General features: G+C 33.2%; 1 protein-coding gene across 1 annotated transcript in view; it reads right to left on the minus strand.

The window, feature by feature from the left end:
* hwt (SH2 domain-containing adapter heavyweight) overlaps positions 1-23,879 on the minus strand; it is a 524,256-nt gene that overhangs the window by 73,154 nt on the left and 427,223 nt on the right. The gene's annotated exons all lie outside the window — the stretch shown is intronic.

Here is a 23,879-nt window from a genome sequence, read left to right on the forward strand (position 1 = left end):
TAAATGCCAATCGCTCTGTAGATAATTAAGCATTTATTTCGTAGTAATTGGCAGGACTCCGTTGGTACATTTTTTTCCTGATATTTACGATTGAAATTTTGTTATATTTCAGCTTCATTGAATTTTTTCAAAATGGCGTGTGGTTCGGGAATTGACAAGCTTGTTCGTAAAACGCATGGTGGGCGGCTATCAAGAGCCCAAATGACAAAAAATATATATTATGGTAATAAGTATGAATAATGTACAACTTTTCTTAATCCAATTATAAAAAAATGAAGAAAAAAACATGGTTTTTGAAAAAAAAAAAATTTCATATCCTCGTTTAATCATATTATTATTTTTTTTAAACAGTGCATATATTTTTTACATACCTTGATTCAATGCACAAGTAAATTAAAAAAGATTGTTTCGTTTGCATGTTTCGTTTAAAAGTTATGTAAGATTTAGTACACCACTGCACTTAAAACTTTTAGTACAAAATTAATTCGGATGTGAAGGCCAATTTTTCAGCCAAACAATTCGGATGCAAATGGGTTAAAAGCTCACGTCTGTATGTTCTGTATTATAGTTATTCTAGTAGATAACATTTGGGAAATTATTTCACAAATACATTAAAAACAGTGTTATGTTGCTAGTGCAACTAAATATAACGCAAAATAAAAACCCATCATGTTTACATTCCCGAAAAGTGTCATAAAATCAAAGGTTTATTTCACTTTTCGTGTGATACCGTGTGAGAGTTCGTACTACCCAAAGCAAATGGAATAATTACGGTTGGTTCCGATTCGGAATGTCACTTACGAGGGCGTTATTGAATGATAGATTCATTTTCTTTTCTTAATTTTATTGAAAAACCTTTTTGATCATCCTGCTAAAAATTCTTCTGAGTAATGAAAATTTCTCAGCATTTTGTGTTTGCAAAACAACACATTCTATAATGTATTTCACTGTAAAAGACGTAAAGAAATTGTAAATAGAATTGCAGCACTTATTAATTTAAAAAGAAAACATAAAACCATTTTCCTTTTAAAATGCCAGCACATTAGCACGGAAAAGTTCCAACTCAGTGACTCGCACTACAATTGCGCCACCTCGGCATAAATCTTTAAAACCCTTTAGCGCTTTCCTTCGAAGGGGCATTTAAGTTCTCATGGGGTTTGAGGGGAGGTTTGAGGTCTTAATCGCGTCCCTTTGTCCCATTCTTCCGTCGACACAACTCAAATATTAAAGGTATATTTCTGCCTTCGTATCATCAGCAAAGCATGCGGAAATTGTTCAAACTGGAGAAGAAACGGTCTACGCCGCACACGTATTAGGCCCTACAATGCTTAAAATACGAATGTTGGTAGTGAATTATACAATGAAGGTTTCATCACACTTTTGCAAGGCTTCACTTTAACTTGGGGCGACTGGTTTAATTATTTAAATAACCATTATGTTACGGCCCTCGCATCTAATATGGGTGTCATTTGATGATGTTCGTTGAACAATGGAGCGGTAAGCGTGTAGCTCTGAGCTCAGATGACTTTGTATCAAACTCAATAACGAAAAGTTCCTTGACTTGGTTTTAGTATGTTTAGTGATCTGAAACGCTAAGTTCTTGAGAATCTATCTCCACTCCTTCTCCTTCTCATGCCCTAGTTGTTTCGATAGTGGATTTTTAAAACAAATTAGGTTAACATCTACATAAACCCGATGACAGTAGACTCAGAAACTCGGCAGAACAGTAATGTAAATTTTAGAGACGTGAAGTGAGGCGTCTTCCATCAATCTTCTTGTATCTGTCGTTCCTAATAAGAAGACCAAAGTAATTTTCAAGTTTGCTCATTTAGTTAGCTATTCAGTATAAGGCCCAGGTAAGACGATGTATTACGGTATTACACGGGTGTTATGGGTTACGCTTTTCGAAAGCTACAGCATGCTACACTAGCGTTCAGAATTTCATTTAATCAATTGGTTTTCGTCTGCCATTCTGTATACATTATAGATGGGCACGCTAAATTTATATGATCTGCTATTTTTAGCTATCGACGTAAATATAATAAAAACATATAAAATAATGAAAAGAAACGTTAACAATGGGTTCACTCACTCCACAGGGTTAGAATAAACGTTAACACTGGGTACACCCACTCCATAAGTCTCGACTCATAAGGATGGAGTATTCATTTCATAATACGTTTCCGAAAATAAGAAGGTATCATGATCATTTTTATGAGAATTTATAAAAATTCTTACGGCCGATGAAAAAAAACTATACATGTAACAGACTTCAAACGGCGCTTTACGTTCCTCAAACCAGCGTTCTGCTCGTATGGATAAATAAACAAATATCTAATATATTTTTAAACGCGTTTTGAATTATTTCCATGGGGCGGTTCTTATTTTATCCACTTCTGAAAAAAACAGCACGGTTTCGCACGGGCCTTAGGAAACATACAAGGAATTTCTCTCATTAATTATTATCTACCCCCGGCTTAGCGAATCCAAATATAAAGTGGTTCAAACCAGAGTTGAACCGCCGTGAATTCAATTACACACAATAATATGCTAGGTGCACTTTGAAGTTCTTATGTGAACTCTTATGCTTACATGTATCCTTGTTTCAAACTATAATCAAATAAATAGTAGGGAACTCACGGAGGGAAAACTTTCACCCTTGGAAAAGTTTTGCTTCAATTGAAATGCGGTCTCCTTATCCGCATTTAGTTGCAAATCGTCCTCTCAATTTTTTAAATTAATTAACGTTTCCTTTTGTTTTCAAATGTTTTAATGATTTAATGTCAGGAGATGGAAAGTATAATATTTGGGACTGAAAATAATTTATATTTCTAGAAAACCAATAAATAATCTACAACTAACAACTTTTAAATTTTTTTTAATTCTTAGTGTAATTTCAAAACGTATGTCAAATTTGATAAATCTTTTTATTCATGACAACATAGTAGTCTATTAATAGTTTCAGTACTACCTTGCTGGTGGGCAATGTACGGCTGTATGAAACTTTTTCTCTAGTAAGAGAAGAAAGTACAAAATAAGTTTATGAATAAAAAACAATATACTGGAAATACTCTCATATTAATGAAAATGGAAACAATATAACACTTAATATTCTATTTAGCCCAATAGCCCAGCGCTCCTCCTCACTTACACTCGCCTGACATCTTAGATCTCCTTCCCATTTTAATTTCCTAAACAAAGTTTGGTATTGTAGATTTAAGCCTCAATTATGCATATATTTGGATAACGAAACACGCCCACAAGGCACTTTTGTGTTATTCTTCGTTCTACCAGTCCAATAATATATTTATTTTGTAACGCCCATTTTACATAAAGAACAAATTAACAAGATTAAAAAATATATAATAAGCTTGTTGGAACGGCTACGCTATCTTCTTCATACAATACTTAAATTTGGATTTCAGGCCAAAATACTTGACCAAACTAAATAATTATTTTTTGATAGGTATAGCAAATTTCCAATACAAAATAAGTACTATTTTATTTATCTGTGTTATAAATTATAAAATATATGATATAAAGTAATTCATTTTTTTATGAGTTAATGGTAATTATTAAAATAAAATCTTTCGCAAAATTACATTTTTTTAAATTCCTTTTTTTTCATATATTTACATATTAGGTAAGATAAGATTATTTTTTTATAATTACCATTAACTCACAAATAATTGCCAAACTTGCCTCTAAAGTCGTGAAATATCGTTTTCTTTAACGGCCCATATTTTATAATTTGAAACAAATATAAATAAAATGGCATATATCCGTACTAGATTTTTACGACACCTTTTAATTAAAAAAAAAATCAGTTTGGAGCGGTATTTTGATCTCAAATACAAATTTAAGTTTTATAAGAAAAAGGCCGCGCAACCGTTCCCTTATCAGAGAAACCTTAAAAAACTTTTTAAGCATTAAAAATTATTATACGTGTAGTAAAAAATGTATAAATTATAAAATTTATTGTGAGTAAGCAAGTTATGTTTAAATTGTGATTACCTACTCGTTATTTAGATGAATAAAAAAGTGCTGAGCTAATTTGGCTTTGAAATGAAAATATCAGCGACCTCTACAAACTCATTGCCCAGCCAATTTACCCTCTCCATAACAGAATTGAATACGATGTTATTGTTGTAAATTAAAATATTAATAATAAACCATAACTCGTTATTGTATTTGGTGGAAAATTCAATATGTATTCTTCAAAGCAAATAAGGAAATGTTGATATTTTAAAAATATTTTGTTAAAATGATTTTGTTAGAGTGTTACCCTAACAGGTTTTAAGTTGGAGAGAAAACTTATAATTTATTACTGTGGCCGATAATAACAGTTAGCAGTAGAGCGTTAAAGGCATAACATTAAAATGGTATAACCGTTTGTTCAACCCACTTTCCACGGTATTTGCTTTATTTAAAGCCACCCCTAAACACAACTTTTACAACAAGCCTGCCAAAGGCAGAAATAAACTACTTGTGTACATTTTCAATTCACAAACGCTTTTGAAGCAGCCTTTAGTGCTGTAGGTTATGTCAGCAGATCTGAAAGCTAAAGGCCCTTGAAACCTCCATACCGAAAGCCTACTAAAAGATAAAATATTAAAATAAAGCTTTTCACTCCGACAAAAGTTGTTTTTTTACACCCATTTTTTTGCAATGTAAATATATAAAATTTTATCAACAAATTTAAAACCAAGGTTTAAGGGAGAGGAAAATCAACCCTGAAAACGTCCTTATCATGGAATCCCGACGAGTCCAGACTCCAGCATCGCAGGGCACTGGAGAATAGTGTTGGCCCCTTCAATCTAATGCTTAAGGTCTTCTCTTGATGTTGTTCTTTTTATTATTCTTTTTACTGTATATTATTGTATTATTATTGTATATATTTTATGGGATGTGTGGGATTGCACAAACCTCCCCACATTCCGGAATAAACTTGTTATTATTCCCAATGATGACAAATATCTTCGTAAGCTCTATTTTGAGAAGTGTGAATATTCTTCGGATTTAGTTGTTAGAATAGCACTAAATAAATAAATGCTATACTGTCCACGTTATTTATTTGATGTACGTAAGTTAGTGTTATCATACTACTTACTTTTTTTAGCGAGGTGGTATTGCTCAACACAGCTTAAAATGAAATGGATCGTTTGTTTAGTTTAGCAATGCGTTGTTGTTCAACATAGCCTAAAAAGAGATAAATCGTTTGTTTAGTTTAACAATGAGATATTGTTAAACACAGACTAAAATGAGATAGATCGTTTATTTGGTTTAGTAATGCGATATTGATCAACACAGTGTAAAAGGAGGTAGATCGTTTGTTTAGTTTAGCAATTCGATATTGTTCAACTTGTTGATTAAATTAATTATTTTGCAAACGAAAACAACTTGTTCCCACGAAAAAATAACGGGTGATAACAATTTAAAAATATATATTATATTATAAATGACTTTACAGTCAAGCTTTTCCATTTCTTTTACATTAGATAATTTTAATAATTTCCCCTCAGGGCCTTTGCCATCTTTGGGGATGCTCTGAAGGGTATTTTTATGGAAGAGGTACAGAGGTGGAACTTCTAAAGGTAAAGGGATGAGGAGTGGGTGGGAAATTGAGGGTCAGTGTCAGTGTGTCTAGGAGAGATGGACGTACGAATCCATCCTTTCCACTGCGGTGCCAGGAGGTGAGATGTCAAAAGATCTCCATCCCTCTGGCCCGCCATGCAGTAGGTAGGTAGACGCATTCGCCGCCAAGACATTGACAAACCTCACCCCCCGTGTACCCGGGCACCCCTGCTAAGTCACCAAAGCACTTGGCGTGAACTATGGCAGAGGTGTCGGTTGTCCAATAAAAGGTTCCCGGGGCGTCGGTACCCATACCTACATCTCAAATTTCGACACATATATTTACTTGTTACAGAAGACATTGTTATGCTTTTAAACATAACATAAGAAAATTATTATTTAAATTTAAACCACAACCAGGAACGAACAACTGGCTTAACAAATCCACTATTTTCCCATATATTGTTCATTCGAGATTTCAAAGGTTTATTTCAGGAGCCTAAAAATAAATTAATGCCGTCGCTACAAAGCCGTTAGTACAATATATGTATGTAATTAGAATATATGTACACTGTATAATGTATAACTATTCAAGAAGTTTGTACCCACTTATGTACCAGGCGAACATGGCAAGTAGGGGGTGACTTCAATTAAAATATATATTGCGCTTGCCTTTTCATATGCACCCAATCGCCCTAAACGTCAATCAATGGTACGACAATTATAATACACGTGCTAATGTTAATGATATTTTTAACCACAAGTTCTACTATTACTAGCATAGATGGTTTTGTAAGTGCTGTACAACTAACTATAGTGTTTATTTTTGTGACATTTGCATTTTTATTTTATATTAAAAAAGAAAGACAAACATTCCCGGGTTACGAATAACCTGACAATATTTGAAAATCTCCTACTACCACCACAGTAAGCTGAAAATGTTGCTTGTGTTGTGATGGAGGACTTAGCCAGCCGAGGATTTGAACACACTACGCCTGAGTGGGACCCAAGCGCGATGTCAACTCGGCCACCGACCACATATTCACCAAACATCAGTATTTATTATCAGACAAGAACAATATTTAGGAACTATATAATAATCTGAAATTAAACAACAATTCTGTTTTTTATTAAATAAAGGACGTTTTTTACAATCCTCGCAATTCGATTGTTCGAACCAGTGAGACTATGGCGTCCTCAATTTAGGGTGGACAATGTGTTGTGAGGCTGAAGATAGTAGATGGTGAAGGAGATGGCGAAGAGGAAGGTGGGAAAGTAGCTGCCTATTCAGATATGGAAACCAAACACGACCAAAGCCATTTCAAGCAACTTTCGATTCTGTTTGGTAGTCTGTCACCAGGGCGATATTGAAAGTGTCTACCACTTTGGAACGTCCCGCAAATATGTTATATTATATTATTTGAAATGATTAAATTGTCAAATTAAAGAAATCAATCAATTGAACGCAGGCCGGGATTTGAACTCATGACCTCGAATCCGAAACTACAAAGGCCGTCTAATTATTATTTTCGTTGTTTTTGCAGTTAAATGTCTAATTTTAGCATCTGTACAGGGTTTACTTTCATAATTGGAAATAAAATTATTTTAATTTAAATATTGCATCGAGTAGTAAGGATTTTTAGCAAGTTTTATGCTTACTATGAGTTGTCTTTGACCTTACATCTGTTCAGAAAGTCATAACGGTTTCATTTTTAACTTTTTTTTTCTTTTCTGCGTTATTTATCAAAATTGAATTTTCTGAATTTAGCATCTATTATACCACTAAATACTTTTTTTTATTGATGATGTTTAAAACAACAATGGTTTGTTCATATTTCAATCCGATAATCAAACAAAGCATTCAAGTTGTATAAAACTATGTCTAGGTTTTACATCTGAGCTATCAAAATTCCACCCGTTACCGTGCAGTAAAATTACTCCCTGACTAACTCTGCCTTCTGTCTCCTTGGTAACTTGCACCCCACTTGTCTGGTACTGGCTTCGTGGTCGCTCCACTCTTCCTTTTAATTTCCGGAAAATTTATGTTCCAACTGAGCCAATAATAATGAAAGTGAGCTGACAACACGAGTTTCCGAGAAATTCAAAACGACACAGTGTTATGCACTTCTTACAAGGGGGCACAAGGGTACACAAGTATCCGACACTCGCATATTCGAGTATCTTGGCGACTATCGCCGTAAATTTTCCATACACAGGCATACGTTATTTTTTTAAGCTCGTTGGTGACGTCAGTCTCAAGCGACCAGTCGGGAAATGTTGCTCCCACTTACGTCGTTGGGACTTTAAGCATGGCGCTACTTGTGAAAGACATTTTGAAACAATTCACATGATATAGATCAATGCTAGGAACCAAACAATCAATAAAATATATAAAATGAGAGCTACGGAAAGTGCTTGGTGTGAGTACGGTTATAAAAGCATTCTAGTTATGTAGTTTCGAGAATTCTACAATGATCGGTTAATTCTACAACGACGCGGGTCTCGTGATTTCAGTAGTGACATATTCGGACTCTGCCAGACAAGTTTTTAGCGATGTGAGTCCACAACACGAGTATCAGATACTTGCGTATCTCTGTGGAAGAAGGGCAATATTTCCGGTTATTCTGAAATTATTTACCATCTTTTGTTTAACTCTCATTGTTACCATCAGGCTTATTCCTAGTTTCTGTCTGTTTTTTCTTCGATATCTTGTCTGATCTTGTTCATGTATTGTTTTTTAGTAACTGAAAACAGTTGCACTTACGTTTAAATTTCATGCAGAAGAGGCTGTGTTAATTTCATGTTTACAAAGCTCTCCGTTCAAGTTATTTAGTTGCAGAACGGGCTACTATTTTCTTGCTTTATAGAAAAGAGAAAATAAAATACGTTTGTTCATATTCCTACTTTCTACTTTGAAAAAAAAATTAACATTAAAAAAACTATATCAACAAAAAATAATATTAAAAAAAAAGTTCGCGGGAAAATCTGTGAAATGCTATAGACTTTTATCAGTTGTTCTGTAAAATCACGAAGTAAAAACATATTTCGGTCAAGAAAAATATATTTCTGTACATAATGTCTTTTTGCGAAAAAAAATAATGTTTCTCACACTCAGGAGAAGTGTGCTTTTCCACGGGGTATTTTCTAGTGCTCTTGGCTTGTTTATTTATTACAGATAACGTTTGGCACTGAAAGGGCAAGAACTTGGTGACAGTTGATAAAGCGGACCAGCTAGAAGGTTCACTGCGCCAGCCTGGAGGTGAGAGTGGATCAATAGTTGTAGAAAAATAAGAAAGTATTATGGAATAAGAAGTGAGATATCAAATCTGACTTAAAAATGAAATTAAAAGTATCCAATTTGGAAAATAATAATTTTATATTAAAAAACTTATTTCTAGAATGCTTTTTACGTGGGTATATTTTCTCAGGGAGATAAACAGTTCATCAATTGTATCAATCAAAACTTTTGGTTAAGATGTTTGCACAAAAATTTATTTACATTAATTATTTTTGAACAAACCAATGGATTCAAGTGTTTTATTATTCTATTTAGATTTTCCGTAATCAGCGATCTATTTACTCTGACAACATTTTATGACGAGGGTAAGCTTTTGTTTTTAATACTTTATAAATTTATTCAAGTGTACGTGTATATATGTATAGTAAATATGTGACTGCAAACATAAAATATTTCCTCTATTTTCGTTTGAAGTGAATAGTTTGAGGAAGGTACGAAAACATTTGTGTTTTCCTCGTTAATGGTTATAGTTTTACCTTATAGAATATTTTGATGAAAAAAAAAATTTATCCCAAGGGTTTAAATTATGAAACATATTTTTACACTAAGCATGAGAGATTTTTACCGTCTCCGCGAGAGAATTTTAGTTTACAAAGAACTTCTCTCGAAAAGCTTCCATAAGTAACTAGCGAAACTTGAACTAACCAGCGCTGAACTTAAATCCCCAGATCCCAGAAAGGGTAAGTATATATCACAATTTGGCAGAAGCCACACGAAATGCGTGACCAGTTGTATTTACTCGGTGACAAAATAATCTTTTGTAAACTTGTTTTCCGGGACTTCCAAAAAAAGCTTCAATCATGCTTAAGCGGGTTTTTTTATTACAATACAAATTCCACCAAATCCTCCTTGACTCTATTGTTAAAACTAAACTAGAATAGAACAAACAAAATCAAATTTTTGAGATCAATCTGCATCTCTTACCTCCGTATTAGTCAACCACATCCCTCAAGTCGTCTCAATATGCAAAACAGCAGTTTGGTAAAGGTCTCATATGCCAAACCAGCTGTCACAGTAATAAATACTATTTAACTTCGTGAATTGCATTTTGATATGCGAATCCTGCACAAGAGTTCCAACTACTCCCAACCATCTAAAGACAGTAAAACTATGGCATCCTCAATTGGGGTATGTTGTGAATCTGAAGTGTTTGGGGGGGGGAGGAGATGGTGGAGGAAGAGGAAGATTGGGAAATATCTGAAAGCCGTTCCAAACAACGTGTTAATTTTCAATGGTAGTGTTTTATCGTTCCGGTGTCATTATCAGGCACGATGATTTATCCAAAATTCTGCTGCGAAATCCGCATTTTATGTAAAAACACATCCACGATGATACTCCACATAATTCAGACAAATTATTTTAAAGTCTATAAAAAAGAGCCCCATAAATTGCTGTCACAAAGACAAATGTGCGTCATTAGCTACCCACATCATCTCGTGGACCCTTTTCTTTATGGGCTTTATATTCTGCGCAATAAACAAAATATATAACAACAGAACACTCTGTTCCGACTCAAAATTAATTATTATCTCTTATCAGTAGGTAGCAAAAAGCTTTATTCTCGAGGATGTTTTAATAGCATTTATGTCGAAATATTTCATGTTACCTGTTGTACTTAATTGGAGTTTCGTTCTTGCCAAACGAGTTGAACAGAAATATGAGTGGATGTTTCTACTTTAAATTGGTTATTGTTGCAATTTATTATTCATCTATTTCTGCCAAAAGAAAAACAGGAAAACCACTTTATTGTTTTAGTCACATCATGAGGAGCAAAACATTCAAAGTTACCCAACTCATAAGTCTAGGACTGTGGTCGCAATCGTAAACGGTTCGCGAGCACAGTCTAGTCGACCATAGTCTAGCACAGTGGTCGCAAGCTGTGGCTCACGAGCCATGTGCCGCTCTTCGTCTACTTGACGGCGACTCGTCGACGAATGACTTGTTTTTATTTAAAATACGTGATGATAACCAACGTTCGATAAGAGAGGATATTATAACAAAGGTAATATAATAATCTAGAATTGCGAGACAAAACAATCGCAGTGGACAACAGTTATCATAGCAAAAAGTGTATAAATTTATAAAGAAAATTTAATAGTTATAATAAGCAGATTTATAAATACAAAAATGATATTATCTCTAAAAAATATGTTCAGATTGAACAACAAACATTGTTTGTGAAAATATTAGTTTTGTTGTACTATATAATTTACATTTAATGTTACGACTTCTGATTCATTCAATGTAATGTACCTAAACACTCACGCTCTTAGGTCGTGTTTAAAGTAGATCAATGCAAAACAAACTGTAAATAAAATTCTAGCTTGATCTTGGTTTATTATTTAATAATTACAATAACATAATATCAACAGTGGGCGTTTTCAATTGCTAGCTAAACAATAATATAAAAAGTCCCTAAAAGAGTATTTTTCTGATATTTCTTGAGAATCTTTTCTGATGTTTGATTTGAATTTATTTTATGTGCTTGTTATTGTCTTCTTATGGTTACCGATAAATGACAACCGTGATTACAGGTATGGACAGTAAAAAAATTTTTTTTCGGAATCATTATTGTCGTGAATGAGTTTTTTATGCTGTTGCTTTTACAAAAGTACAAACAGACAAAAAGTAAATTGTCAATTTCCCGAAATTGACTAAATAAATAAATGAACGAAACTTTTAAAGCTACAAATCCGGCCCAAATCATTGTGAAGTTGACTGGAGTGGCTTATTAAACATGGTACTATATAAGTTCACAAAAAGGTTAACATTTCTAATTAAAGTACGCTATCTGATACTTAGATCAAATTGACCGATGTGATGTGTACTGTACAGTGTACACACTGAAAGTCAAAACAATCTCGTCGTGGGCAGTAGACACCCCATTTGTCAAAGGCCCCTCCCTGGCCGGCCATCGAAGTGCGCAAGAAGAATGTGTCCAATATGTCAAGTTAATATGCCGAGTCTTATGTTCTCTGACTGAGTGATGGAGTCAGAAGACCTCGACTCCTGCATCATTCATGTTTGCTTATGCCCGAGTAAGGCAGTCCATTTGTCTTTCCGACGGGAAGGAAAACTGATGTTGTTGAAAAGATTTTGCATTGTTTTACGTTCGTGCAAGAAGTACGGTATAAAAATGTCCTAGAGTTAAAGTCTAGGATAGAGTTCTCACCGGAGGTACCGCCTTCTCCCTTTTAAAAATTATTCATGGTGAAATAATTTTATTTTAATATTTCTATTTTTGAAACTGACAAATTCATGGTCGAATTCCATTATAATATATTATAATGAAACAAATATTAAACTTTTTCCACTTTAATTTTATTGACCGTAACCGATTTCAGCTCGTTAAGACCATCTTCAGACTTGTCAAATTTTATTTTCTTTACTGTTTTCAAGGGAAGACTTACCTTTTTAATAAAAAATAGCCAGTATTTGATTTTTTTCCTAATTCAATAAATTGTTTTTTTTTTATAAGATACACTACTTTACACATTTTAAAACTTGATAATGGGGGTTTCACTGGGTGCTTTACCTGTGCTGAGGCTTCTATTCGACTTATTTCTATAAATAATATTCACACAAAACATATTACTCTACACAGACTAAATACATCCCATTGCCATAGGCTAATGTAACACTTTTCTCTTTATATTAACTGTATGAAGATACCTCAGTTAAAACCAATTATTGGTTCAATAATCGCACATGCTTTAACATTCTTGATTGCTGACCAGATCTGAAGAACCAAGCACTCCCTCTTCCCCATCTCCTTTCCTTCCCCACTACCTTCAGCCTCACAACATACCCCAATTGGGGATGCCATAATCTCACTTGCTCTAGACGGTTGGGAGCAGTTGAGACTCTTGTTCGGTATTCAAAATAGAAAAAAATACTTTACAAATATCATAAAGTTTTGTTTGTTTCAATTAATTTTTTTAATAAATAAGGTTATTGTTCGGTCATGAAACTTTTTAGTATTTCAGTACAGTTTGGCGAATAGTACATATGTAATAAATTATTAGTGCTATGCGGGATTTTATTTGATAATGAGTTCAAAATATCGTGAAAGGTTAATGAAGATGTAATTATTTATATAATATCTGAGCAAATTTGTATTCTTCTATACGTTTTCCACCCTTTCAATTATCAAAATCAATACCGTTTCGACTGTTTCCCTTGTGGATAATATATCATTATTTTTAGTTCTGTAAACTTTCACAGTCCCGCTACAGTCTCCATTATTTGATTCCACGAGCTTAGATTTCTAGTGGAACACAAACATAACACTTACCCCTTCTATTCCTAGTTCCAGGAATGCTTACATTGGATGCAATGGAACACGGGTATTGCTTTCGGATACCAAACTAACTCCGGCCCTACAATTGGAATGCAAACTGTGTTCTGATGGAAATTTAGACTTCAATTTCGTACGTGAACAGTTTCATTAATATTCTAGAAGAAATGTTAGATACATTTCATAATGGCCGTTACGGTAGATGGGAAAACTGCCTTTGTTATTGGCGTTAGCTGAACGAATTGTTAATAATTTTCCAGAAATACGATATTGAGAGTAAATTCGTTTTAAAAGAGAAAAACGACATATTTTAAACACTCGAGTGAATGGTGTCATATTATATTATTTAATTAATACCATTTCTCTCCAAATATTAATATACAATTATATGAAACTGCTGACTGCGGTTTAAAGCTAATGAATCCAACTAGATTTAACCGCTTATCCCATATTTTAAAGTTTAATAAATTTGGCGCATTATGGCAAGCAATCGCTCAAAACGTTTTTCAAACTCGGCATTATTTTCCAAAAATCGCTCGAGTGGTAGAAAGAATTCATATTGGTGGAAGGTCTTACGAGTATACCTTTGTCTTACGAATATACCTTTGTCTTACGAGTATACCTCTATTTTATGAATATACCTATGTCTTAATATTTAATAATATTTGGCTAATTTATATAGCGTCGTTTTCGTGAGAAATCACCTCAAGGAACGAACATATCTCTTTCAAAATATTTATCTCAGATAAAGTAATATCATTCCGCTTGGGCCACGTAGTGTTACATTTGTCGCCATATGTCTCGTCGCCATATGTCTCGTCGCCATAAAACTCCTTTCCTTTTATAAACAGAATTAATTATACAAAGACACTCATTTTTAAAGAACGCCAAGCTTCCTTTTAATATTTAAAAGTTTACAATAGAAGCCTTCGTATAATTTAAAATAATTTTGTAAAAGAGAATACTGCTCCACAGTTCAACCGGTCAATACTTGCGAACTTCTAAATAATTATTTGAAATAAAAAAGCCAAGGTCAATAAGTTTATATTTTTAGCTACGTATAAAGTTGTAAATACAGTTTACAAAATAAAAACATCGGTAAGCGATTTAAAAACCTTTAGCTATGTTGCGCTCAAAATTTTAATATTTATAATTGAATATTATTAATAAAGTATACAGTATCTTAAAATCACGAAACGTTTGTTAATATCACTTCTAGTTTAGATAATTATTTAAAAATTTAGATATTTTTTTTAAATATTCTAATCGGCTTATATTTAGAACAGAATACAAAATGTCGTTTTTGGGTATTATTTATGTATATTATTCTCTTGTATCACACCATTAATTCTCCCTTACAGACCTTACGGTGAAGGGTTGCCGCCAAGTGACGGAAGTGAATTGACTGACGTAACCTTTGAGCGCCTTCGGACCATTTATCTTCCCGCTGACTTGAAACCTATTGTAAAACGATACTCTGGACAGTGTGCGAAGCCTCGAAAATTTTCTTTGTTGGTGATTTTGCAAGGTTTATTATAAATTTTGCTAATTTGCAAGCAAAATTTTCACGAAGAATTAATGATTAAATTTAACAGTTTTATAAAAAATTTCATCTCTTTGGGATGAGACCTATCGAAAATAAAAAAAATCTCAGAAGTCTTTAAAAATATTTGTGTTCGTTTTTAGTTACAAGATCTGAATAGGAAGGCTTTTCCTACAAGGGCCGTGCTGCTTTTCTGGTATGAAAAAGACCACATGATAGAACGAGAAAGAACTACAGAAGGATGTTAAAGTGTTCACCAACTATTTTCAAATAAAATCTGTGATAATAATGTGTTAGTTCTGTCATACTATTATTTCGCTGTCCTATTTAAACCTTTTATATAAGCTTTTTTCACCTCAAAACATTGAAAAAATTAGTTATTCGACGGTTAAAGCTAGTATGAGGAGTTAGGCTTCCTTTTTTAGTAAAAAAATAATATTGAAAAAATAAAACCACAAAAAATGTCACCGGTGACCAAAATTTAATGTACAGTGTTTACTCAAAATAACGACAAGAATCTCTAGTCAAAGCGTGTCAGGTACCCTTAACACGTAATATTAAGTTCTACAAGCATTTAATTTTTTTTGTCACAGCTGTTCAATGATGGAATATTGGTTATGCCACATTGAAACTACTTATTTTTTTTATTTTATTTACCCCTAACCAATTTTTAATTGAAGGATGTTTAAAGTGTTAATATTTTTTGTAAAACCCGATTTACTTAAAATCAATTATGTGAAGTACTGTGAATTAAATATATAAAATAAAATAACAAATAAATAAAATAGCTTATCCCATAAAAAGCAACATCAGAAGAGCCTCAAAATAGTTTCCTTATCCGATATTTTTTCTACGTGATATTTATAGCTCCATGAATCTAATCATATACATAAAATAGATTTATGCTTACTTAAATAGCTCCGTAGGAAACAATCTGAAAGTCAATGCGTACTTTATTGAGATGTTTTTCTTCTTTCATTTGCGCAAACATTCCCCAACCCTCGAAAAAAATACTTAAAACCAAAACAAACATATTTTTTGAATGGTCGAGGTCCACCAACATTTAATGTTTTTCAAAAGGAGGAAACAAAGGAATAAAGGAGTGCTTTAGGCACAAAGGGTGTCAATTGAAGCGTAACCCTCGTTTCTGTTTACAAGTGACGTAGTTATTTGTTGTTCTTAAAATATTTACGAACCTCTTATCGGTAAAAGGACGAACAAAAACAAACTCAAAAGTAAAAGGTTTATATTTTTGCTATTTTTTATAATTTTTATATAATCTGTGGTTGAGTGGGGAACTCCTTGACCTTATTCCTGAAGATCCCGAGTTTGTAACCAGACAAAATAAAAGAAACATTTTCAAAGAGGAGTTATTTCACATAATTAAATAATTTGTAGTATATTATGATATCTACCAGTTTTTCTCCGTTTTACAGATTAAATACCATAATTTGGAATCGAAATATTGGCTGAAAATATTTACCTTCGGTTTAATGTCCGAACTCCCCTCTGCTCGTCTCTTTCGCAAATTGGTGTTGCCATAGTTAAATTTGTTAAGGGTGATTGGAATTTTTTAAAAGTGTTTACATATAATGCAGCGTGTTTTTTCAGTGATACGTATCGTCCTGGTGAAAAATCAACAATCGAAACTTTGCTTGAAATGGCTTTAGCTGTCTTTGTTGGATGCCATAGTTCCACTGGCTGACATGTGTAGAATTCACAATATTTTGTTTTTTAGAAAACGTGTAATAAGATTTTTTCACATCCATTATATTTGGATTTTACAATTTTAATTCAAATTAAAAAGAAGAAGCTCATTAATGATAAACAACATGATTTGTATCAGCACGTACCCGAAAGACTTTAAACAGCAATTCCCTGGCAACAATTTACATTGTTGTTGACGATATATTTTTTAAAATTAAACATACAAAACATATTTTTATCACACGTGGCCATTGATGACACTACCACTCGTCGCAATGGATAGCGTGATACGCGCTCTTTCTCGAATGTGCACGATGCTGCTGAAACGAGACAAAGTTCGTATCACATGATATCTAGGTTTTACGTTTTTGTTTTTGTTTAAATTTTAAAAAAAATCGAATAGCAAAATAACATTTTTTACTCCAAATAAACTCAGGAAATGCTAATTAATCTTTGGAGTACATGCTGTGAATCATCCTGTATATTCAACCCGCGTTCACAAAAATATTAGATAAAGCATTTTTCAGTACTGAAGTTGCCCCCGCTGTACATGGTCTCCTGGGACGCCAGGAGATCGGGTCGCTAGTCGCTAGTGCTAGTGGCTACAACAGATTGTATTTACATTGCTTGCAAGAGCAAGTGTTTTTCCAATTTATTTCACGTCAAGTCTTTGAGAATAAACGATGTTTCAATGGACAGATACAATAAGGGCATTTATAGAAGATGAGGTAAGAACCTAACAAACCAGTATAAATAAATAAAGCTACATGGATATGTAATGCCATTTTTTGTGAGATGTGGCTATTATAATTTAAAATAAAATTGTTGAAAATTTTCTCCATATTCCGAATAAATAAATTAAAATGATGTTTTACTTAATTTTTTTGCACTCATGTTAAAAATGATGAAAAACTCCCTTGGATCATTTCTATTACAACAACTATAAAGCGGAAATTCTGGTTGCCTGAATCTTTTAATGTTAACTTTTACGACACGAAATATATATTTTTAAATATATACGATCATTTTGACTCGACCACTCGAATATTTCCAACTCGAAATTTTTTTTACTTATTTATATATAAATAACAAACTGATGTTCTTAATGTAATGTGATGATTTGATATTTTTTTGAAATTTTATAATTGTTATTTTTAATTACATTTAGTCGGAAATTTAACAATTAGCGATGGGAGAAGGTATAATATATAGTATATTTGCGGCACGTTCCAGAGTGGAAGATACTACCAGTATCGCCCTGGTGTAAGACCACCATTCAGAATTGAAACGTTGCTCCAAATGGCTTTAGCCGTGTTTAGTGACTAGATCTGAATAGCCAGGTACTTTCCCACCTTCCTCTTTCCCTTCCCTACTTACCTTCAGCCTCACAACATCCCCCAATTGGGGATGCCATAGTCTCACTGGCTCCAGACGGGACCAGTTTTCGACTCTTGTGAGGTATTCACTATAAAAAAAATATATATATATATATTTTTGAGAGAATCTTTGTTTTATGTGAATTTCGCACAATATCCCCAACTGTCCAGAACTAGTGGGTCTATGGCGTCTCCTATTGGGGAATGTTGTGACGCTGAAATGAGTAGGGAGGGAAAGAGTTAGTAGATGAAACATTCGAGGGTTATTAATTACCTGGCGAAGGATCTGGTAACAAAACACCGATTTCAATCACCTTTTCGATGCTAAATAGTGGTCCTTAACTGTGAAAAAACCGAAATCTAGATTTATTAAAAAAAAAATTGTCCCCCATAGTTTATAAGTTTTTTGTTATTATTGCACGGAGTATTAAGAGAGTGGTTTGTGCAGCGGGAATGGTAGTGCTGGAAATGAGAAGTCGTGGCACGACCAGGTGAAACAAAAACTTGCAAACGTAAAAATGTTTACTTTTCATTTCTTTAGAATTATATTTTCGTCAAATTAAAAATAGACCCAGTTTTCAGGTACACTAGAATTTAAAACTCTACTCCAAATCATTCATTAGCCCGAGCAATGCCGGGTAAACGTCAGCTAGTTAATTTATAAATTTGGAATACCTTAACTATTCGTTTTTTAAGAAAATATTTTAAACGTATAAATTTTAATAACATTTTAGTATTTAAATTAATATAATATTTGTTTTTTTCATATACTATTTGATATAACGTATAAAAAAAAGTTATATATGTATGTAAAAGCCTTTATAGGCGTAAAATAAATAAATTAACTATCAATCTTACAACTAACTAAAAAAAATTATACAAGTACAGAAAGATTAGATTTTATTAGGTGGGGGTAGTGGGTGGGGTGATTTGGGGGTGGAAGAAGGGGTGTGAGAAAGGTGGGAGGAGTCAACAAAGCAGGGAAACATTGTCAATAAAGGTGACTTACAGGGTGCTATTATTTTGTTAACTTAATTAATTTTTTAATTATTTTTTTTGTTATTTTCTAAAGTTTCTAAAGCCCACAAATTGAAATATGTATAAACTTTTAAGTGTTTAAATTTAGTTTTTTCTTTGTTGAAGCTATGACCTGTCTCTAATTAACTATTTAATAAAACCATTTAACCTCTTAATAAAATCTAATCTTCCTGAATTTTTATATTTTTTTCAAGTTAGTTTTAAGATTGCTAGGTGTAATGACACGGCTGTGTCGAAATCGGTAGCAAAGTAAACAAAATTTAAGTAACAAATGTATATTAGAAAATAAAACAAAATGTCTATAAATTGTTGCATAGTTAATTCCCAAGAAATACAAAAAGGCACTGCCTAGTCAGAAATTAATGTTGACTGAGCCATAATGTATTCACGCCTGTATTGCATTTTATCCTCGACGTATGTTATACTTTTCGTTTTATTATATTTATGCTCATATCCAATACCTAATTACATTACTTGGCCTAATATTTTGCCCACACATTTTCTGAATCAATTGTACAATAGTAAATAAATACATTAAAAAAACCAAGTGGTTCAATATTTTCAACAACTTTACTAAGAGAACAGGGTTCTTAAATAGAAGACGGATATGGATATGATAATATATTGCGCACTTGAAATATTACAAATCCAACCCCATACAAATGAGATCCATAAATTCACTGTGGGAAATTAAACAATGTGATGATAGCTACATTTATTTCCAAAATAATCTCTAGTATCAAAGTGCTTTATTTGGATCTCTTTTGGTCTTCCCATCCACCTTGTGAGATCGTGGACCATTGTTTGCACCGGCGTAAGATTACATTTGATCTCGTGGGATTTAAGGGAGAGTGGGGGAGAACAGTACGATGGGGTCCGGGGGAGGGTTTATTATTTATGCACTGTGCCTTTAAGTGGGGGTTTATTTTCCACTCACAGGTGCAAGGAGTGAAAAATAGCCATAAAAAAGAAATTCGGAAACAATTCCAGGGCGATATTAGAACGGTGTAATATAAAAATAACGGTGCGTTTTTATTGCCTGAGATTTTTAAATCGAGGATTGTGTTTTTAATGTAATTCTACATTAATATATACATATAAACACTACCATTTAGATTATAAAACCATAGGTACATATAATACGTTAACATACACCCGTTCCAAAAGGGGTAACACACTTAAAATCAATAGCTTAGTTTATTTTTTTCCCTCCCTCTCCTCAGAACCTCTACATTTCAAAAAATTTAACGGTCGTAAAAGGTGCATTTCACTAAAAAAAGGCTACAATTACATATATTTGAGACACGTTCGCTTAAGTACTTAACTTCTCTTTTTCCGTTTTTCATCACATAATGTATGATTGCTTGGCGAATATGGGTGGTATCTGGATAGAAAGTAGGTAATAACCAACCTCAAAAGGGAACAGGAAATATCAAGGGGAACAGTCGCTTTGCGTTTTTATTGGGGAACCTAGTGACCCCCTTTGGATGGTATTTATTTTTTACGAATAATTTTTCAAGAATATGTTTTGATAGTGGTCTAAATAGTCCGTGCGAAAATAATTTTTTATTAATATTTAATTTTTTGTAAATTTTGGTGTAGGTACTTAGGTGTACGTCATTAATATGATGTTTTACGTTCGAGTATACCGTCGAGTAATACGTTATTATCACCATTGTGCGTACATACTCTCAGAAATGGTTATTATTTCAGCTAGCTATTATTTTACGCAAATGTGCAGAATTTTGCGCTTGGGTTAGCAAAACAATTATGTAATGTAGCGTTATGCCGCGCAGGCTTTGTCTACCATTTGTTATGCTATGATAACATGCACGGGCTCTGCTCTTCCGTGCGAGGAGAACTCTCAAAGGACATTTTGCTTTTATTCGTTATGTACCCGTGGTAGATTAATATTTCAACTTTATCATCAGTTGATTACTACGCGTAGCGGGATGAAGGAGTTGTTACTTTCGGGTTTCTCAACTCTTAATAAAAACTTCGGCTTCAACACAACACTTTTGACTTACTGGTGGTAGATAGACCATGGGCTCTCATATGTTATTTAGCAGGTGATAGGAATAATCTTTACCCCGACCTCGAGGTGGCCACTGACTGTATTTATCATCCTATTATTTCCGAAGCAAACCTAATAGACTACTCCGGGTACCATCTATATGTGAGCTCTTACATTAATATCAAGAATATCACAAATACTTATATTTTTTTATGTTGTACTGTTATATCATATTATTTTCACAATTGGTTCTAGTAGCCTTTCTTATTGGAGGTGGGTTACCATTAGAGTTAACTTCTCCTCGCATGCTGCTCTCATACTAGTCACGTAGATTACAAAGCAATTCAGTGTGGCGTCTTTCTAATGTTCGTATTTCATCAATCTTTCCTTGGGTCAATTTGGTGAACTTGTATTTATAGTTTCTCATACAATGGGTGTTGGTTGCACGACTGGACTTAATTTTGTCATTCTTTATAGCTAGATCTAATTGCTAATTTTTAAAAGAAAAACCCACCACAATGAAAAATATTACACACATATCACACGTACCATACAAAAAGCTTGTGTTTGACATCACACAAGAGAGGGCCCGTAGCATCCCAATTTCAGGGATAACCGAGTTGTAGAAGGTAGTGGATATGGCTTTTCACGCCTGGTAACTAAACATAGTAATGAATATTTCAAGAAATGTTTCGATTTTGAAAGTTGATCGTTCACCAAAACAACGCTGATAGTTTATTTCTTACATGTAAGCACTTTATACTTGCGACCTAACAATGTTGTAAGTTTCCACGTTTTCATTTTTTCCATAAAACCAACGGTTTTCAGTACATAATTTTTATTTAAATTTTTCATAAAATCCAACAGCAATTATTATTTTCCTCCACATTTTTTTTCTTCACAGAAAAGCATCTAAGAAACAACATACCACCAAGTAAATGAACCCTTCAATATTAAATCAGCAATCGTATGCACTTCCCGTGCCCCATTTATAATACGTTTTTTTACTGCCGCGAATAAGTGAGTGAAAATGTAATAGAATAAGAAACCAGCTCATTTCTTGTGAAAACATTATTTTCAGTAACGACTATTCTCCTGCATAGTAATTTTATTAGACACGTCGGTTTATAAGATACATTTGAATTACTGCAGACCTCTTTAATACGGTCAACTAAATTCGAACTTGGGAGAATATATAGATAAATTAACAATACATACCAATGTATTCAACCATCAAAAGTGTCAACTGATAATCCTTTATCTAAAACAATAGTTACAATAAAAATTTTGCTTTTTATAGAAAGCATAATCATTCCACTTAAAATTGACAGAGCGGCCACATCAGAGTTTCGGTCCCCTTTACGATTATCTTGTTGCGCTAAAACCTGTACATCTTCTGTTATTATTTACTTCCGCGCATAGTTTCCCCTGACTCCATTAAAATTCGGAACAATGGAGTGTTTTGTTAGTGGCCCCTTAATTATTATTAATCGCAGGGGGGCGGACACCAGGCACGTCCACACACCGCTCTCCACATGGCAACAATCTGTTCACTCACATATGACGTCCCTCGCTGTATTATATCATATATGGATTGGTCCTTTCAGCAAATAATGCTGAAACCCTGAATCCGGAGAAGGCTTCGGGGTTCCTAAAACACTAATTGCTTCCCTTTCTAAGCCAACAGGACAACTGCGGGGCGTGAAGCTTATATACATTAGCGGCTGACTAAAGTTATTTCAATACAAGATTTCAGCAGAGAACTTTTTGTCACGCCTTTTGCTTCCATTTATTATGAACGGATTTTAACGTGTTTGGTGACTAGAATAGTTTGAAAAGATTTTCGTATTTCTTAGCAGTCCTATTGTGAAAAATTAATAGTATAACAATTATGCTCTTTAGTTCACAATAAAAAAAAATTATTTACCTTGCTCAACCTCAATATTCTTGGCTCTGCCTGCTCGCATTACTATTCAGTCATGATGAAAATACAAAAAACCAAAATTTACAATGTTACATAAAATCAGGAGTCCATGAAGAATATGTGTGAATGCTTATGTGGGGAATGTGGTGATTCGCAAATAAGAAGTAGATTCGCAAGGAAGATTAAGAAAAGGACGGTTAGATACTTTGGGCATGTAATGCGAAAGTACGGAGAAAAGACTGTTAGTATTATACATATCGGGAAGGTAGAGGAACTCGGGAAAGCCCGAGTAAGGAAGAAATATTTGCCAAGAAAAGGTTTTTGACGGTCCGTCCTCGTGATGGTGAGTTAGTTATTTAATTATATAAAATCAGTATTTAATAATAATACTGAATTGAAAAAAAAAATTAAAGTCCGAACTAGACATCAATTATTATTATAAAACAGACCCAAAATTTGATGAGACCACAAAGTTTTGATTTCAAAATGAATTCGACTTCATTCTAATTGTTTCGCAATTTTTGTAATGCTCAAGATTAAGATTATTACAAACAAAATGTTTCTATCGTGTTGAGTTGTAAACATGACTAATGCAAGTTTAGTAAATAAAATCTACGAAAAGACACTTTCTTAATTAATTTCACTTGAATATGATTCGATCCGCCATTTAATCCCCAACTCATTAGTAGTTTGTGTTCCCACAAATAGCAATTGTGTAAAAGAAACTTTTGACTTCACCACGGCGACAAATTGAATTACATATGAACGAGGCAGGTAGAAAGGGGATAAAATAAAGAAACGAATTTATATTGGTACCGTAGAAGGGTTCAGAGTAAGCGGAATTATTTCGCAATCATTCCTTTAATGACAAAGTAAAGGTAAGTACTAACGACAATAAAAAGAGATTAAAACACTAGATGTTAAAAAATAACGGCATCAAAAATTCATTTTTTTTTGTATTCACTTTATGTTATTAAATATTTGAATTATGCACATTTTTGGAAAACATAACCTCAATATACTATGAACATTATATTAAATAATAATGATTGTAATATAGGTACGTAAATTACACTAGGCTTCGTAAAACGGGTTTTAATGGGTAACG

This window comes from Hesperophylax consimilis, chromosome 2 (assembly GCF_061612785.1).
Source record: "Hesperophylax consimilis isolate HC1 chromosome 2, BYU_Hcon_1.0, whole genome shotgun sequence".
In the NCBI taxonomy this organism is placed as follows: domain Eukaryota; kingdom Metazoa; phylum Arthropoda; class Insecta; order Trichoptera; family Limnephilidae; genus Hesperophylax; species Hesperophylax consimilis.